We start from the raw sequence: 4,301 nt of genomic DNA, 5'->3' as shown, positions 1-4,301 counted from the left end.
CCTAATTCTACACCGGACCTCCAAAATCACTCCCGATCGCACTCCTAAGTCACAATTCACCTCCCGAAGCTAACCGGATCACCGGAATTCACATCCGAGCTTTCTAACTAATAAGTCAACGTTCGGTTGACTTTTCCAACCCAAACCTTCTTTAAAGAGACTAAGTGTTTCATTTGCTATCCAAACCAATTCAATTCAACTCTAACTCACCCATTGCTGATAATAAAACATGAAAGAACAATAAATGGGGAAAACGAGGCTGTAACACATGAGACGACGGGTTGGGTCGTCACATCCTCCCCAACTTAAACAAACGCTCGTCCTCGAGCGGGTCGAGAAGCATACCTGAGGTCTCAAATAGGTGAGGATATCTGCTCCGCATCTCCTGCTCAGTCTCCCAAGTAGCTTCCTCAACGGGCCGACCTCTCCATTGCACCTTTACCGAAGCTATATCCTTTGATCTCAATTTCCGAACCTGACGACCCAAAATAGCCACTGGCTCCACATCGTAAGTCAAGTCATCATCCAACTGAACCGTGCTGAAGTCTAACACATGGGACGGGTCCCCAACATACTTCCGGAGCATAGAAACGTGAAATACTGGGTAAACTCCCGACAAGCTGGGTGGCAAGGCAAGCATGTAGGCCACCTCCCCAACTCTCCTAAGTATCTCAAAAGGACCAATGAACCGTGGACTCAACTTTCCTTTCTTCCCAAATCTCATAACGCCCTTCATAGGCGAAACCTTCAACAAGACCTTCTCGCCCACCATGTAGGATACGTCTCGAACCTTCCGGTCCGCATAACTCTTCTGACGCGACTGAGCTGTACGAAGTCTCTCCTGAATCACTTTCACCTTCTCTAAGGCATTCTGAACCAACTCTGTTCCCAATAGTCTAGCCTCGCCGGGCTCAAACCAACCAACCGGAGACCTACACCGTCTCCCATATAAGGCCTCATACGGTGCCATCTGAATGCTGGACCGATAGCTGTTGTTGTACGCGAACTCTGCAAGTGGCAAAAACTCAGCCCAAGAACCTCCAAAATCAATAACACAGGCACGCAACATGTCCTCCAATATCTGAATGGTACGCTCGGACTGTCCGTCCGTCTGAGGATGAAATGCGGTGCTCAACTCTACCTGTGTACCCAATTCTCGCTGAAAAGTCCTCCAAAACTGGGAAGTAAACTGAGTGCCCCTATCCGAGATGATAGAAACTAGGACCCCATGCAACCTAACAATCTCCCGGATGAAAATCTCTGCCAACCGCTCCGAAGAATAGGTAGTACACACCGGAATGAAGTGCGCGGACTTGGTCAGCCGATCCACAATCACCCAAATCGAATCAAACTTCTTCGAGGTACGAGGGAGACCACTCACAAAATCCATAGTAATCCTCTCCCACTTCCACTCGGGAATATCTATCCGTTGAAGTACACCACCGGGTCTCTGATGCTCATATTTGACCTGCTGACAGTTGAGACACCGAGCTACATAACTCACTATATCTTTCTTCATTCTCCTCCATCAGTAGTGCTGCCTCAAATCCTGATACATCTTCGCGGCACCCGGATGAATGGAATACCGCGATCTGTGGGCCTACTCTAATATTAACTCCCGAAGCCCATCTACATTTGGCACGCAAATCTGGCCCTGCATCCTCATCACGCCGTCATCATCAATAGTCACATCCCTAGCATCATCGTGCTGAACCCTGTCCTTCAGGACAAGCAAATGTGGATCATCATATTGGCGCTCTTTGATGCGGTTATACAAGGAAGACCGAGAAACCACACAAGCCAACACCCGACTAGGCTCCGAAATATCTAACCTCACCATCCGATTGGCTAAAGCCTGAACATCGACTGCAAAGGGCCTCTCCCCAACTGGAATGTACGCCAAACTACCCATACTGACCGCCTTCCGGCTCAAAGCATCGGCCACTACATTGGCCTTCCCCGGGTGATACAAAATGGTAATGTCATAGTCCTTGAGTAACTCAAGCCACCTCCGCTGCCTCAAATTAAGATCCTTCTGTTTGAACAAATGCTGAAGGCTGCGATGATCAGTATATACCTCACAAGATACGCCGTATAAGTAGTGCCTCCAAATCTTCAATGCATGAACTATAGCAGCCAACTCCAAATCATGTACGGGGTAGTTCTGCTCATGAGGCTTCAACTGACGAGAAGCATATGCAATAACTTTACCCTCCTGCATCAACACACATCCGATCTCAACTCTCGAGGCATCACAATACACAGTGTAAGAACCTGAGGCTGATGGCAAAACTAACACTGGAGCTGTGGTCAAAGCTGTCTTGAGCTTCTGAAAGCTCTCCTCGCACTCGTCCGACCATACGAATGGTGCACCCTTTTGCGTCAACTTAGTCAAGGTCGAAGCAATAGAGGAAAAACCCTGGACGAACAGGCGATAATAACCTGCCAAACCGAGGAAACTCCGAATCTCCGTGGCTGAAGACGGTCTGGGCCAACTCTGTACTGCCTCTACCTTCTTTGGATCAACTTGAATACCATCACTGGACACCACGTGTCCCAGAAAAGCTACAGACTCAAGCCAAAACTCACATTTGGAGAACTTTGCATAAAGATTCTCCTCCCTCAACCTCTGTAACACCACTCTCAAGTGCTGAGCATGCTCCTTCTGGCTACGCGAGTACACCAGGATATCATCTATAAAAACGATAACAAATGAATCCAGCTACGGCCGAAATACGCTGTTCATCAAGTGCATGAACGCAGCTGGGGCATTAGTCAGCCCAAAAGACATGACCAGGAATTCATAGTGCCCATATCTAGTCCTGAAGGCAGTCTTCATAATATTCGATTCCCTGATCTTCAGCTGGTGGTAGCCTGAACGGAGATCAACCTTCGATAATACCCTTGCCCCCTGGAGCTGGTCAAACAAATCATCAATACGAGGTAGTGGATACTTGTTCTTCACTGTCACCTTGTTCAAGTGTCTGTAATCAATGCACATCCTCATTGTGCCATCTTTCTTCTTCACAAATAGCACCGGTGCACCCCACAGTGACACACTAGGATGAATAAACCCCTTATCTAGGAGTTCCTGAAGCTGATCCTTTAGTTCTTTCAACTCTGCTGGTGTCATGCGATACGGAGAAATAGAGATGGGCTTGGTGCCCAGTACCAGATCAATACCAAAATCGATGTCCCTGTCCGGTGGCATGCCCGGCAGGTCTGCTGGAAACACATCAGAGAAGTCCCTCACGACGGGGACGGAGTCAAGACTAGGAGTCTCAGCTCCAATATCTCTCACGAAAGCCAAATAAGATAGACAACCTTTCCCAACCATCCCCTGGGCCTTTAGAAAAGAAATCGCCCTGCTGGGAATATAATCAGTCGTACCACGCCACTCGATCCTCGAAATACCCGGAATAGCCAACGTAACTATCTTAGCATGATAGTCCAGAATAGCATGGTACAGAGATAACCAATCCATACCCAGAATAACATCAAAATCGACCATGCTCAACAACAATAAGTCAACTCGGGTCTCCAGACCCCCAATAGTAAGCAGGATCGGTATACATGATCTACAATAACAGTATCACCCACCGGGGTAGATACGTGAACAGGCAAAGCAAGACAACCTCGGGTAGTACCCAGGTGATGGGCAAAATATAAAGATACATAGGAATAGGTAGATCCGAGATCAAATAAGACAGAGGCATCTCTGTGGCAGACTGAGACAATACCTGTGATAACAGCATCTGAGGCAATGGCGTCCTTCCTGTCTGGAAGAGCATAGAATCGAGCCTGACCACCGCCAGTCTGGCCTCCACCCCTGGGGCGGCCCCTGGCTACCTGACTTCCACCCCTAGCTGACTGGGCGGGTGCTGATGAAACAGGAGCAGAAGATGAAGGTTGAACCCTCTGCTGAGACTGACTACCACGACGCCGAGGACACTATCTCCTCATATGATCGAACTCGCCGCACTCGTAGCAACTACCCGACGCTGGAGAAAGGGACTGATGGAAACCCCTCGCTACTGAAGAACCCTGGGCTGAAGAGGCAGGTGTAGAGCTCTGAGCTGGAAGAGCACTAAGTGCAGTCTGGCCCTGCTGAAATCCCTGATGACCACGGCCTGAAGAAGCCCCATTGTACTCTGGACGACCTGGCTGAGGAGGCCTGAAGGAACGGCCTCGGCCACGCTGGAAATGGCCCCTAGACGGAGCACCACTGAAACTACCTGAACCCCGAGGCCTCTTTGCCTCCCTCTCCTCACGCTCCCGATGGCGAACCGTCTCAATCTCAA

At 49.2% G+C, this 4,301-nt stretch overlaps 1 pseudogene; it reads right to left on the bottom strand.

The window, feature by feature from the left end:
• LOC109233815 lies at window positions 350-3,789 on the bottom strand (annotated as a pseudogene).

The sequence above is a fragment of the Nicotiana attenuata genome, chromosome 10, assembly GCF_001879085.1.
Source record: "Nicotiana attenuata strain UT chromosome 10, NIATTr2, whole genome shotgun sequence".
NCBI classification, from domain to species: domain Eukaryota; kingdom Viridiplantae; phylum Streptophyta; class Magnoliopsida; order Solanales; family Solanaceae; genus Nicotiana; species Nicotiana attenuata.
This window is presented reverse-complemented; position numbering and strand designations above follow the sequence as displayed.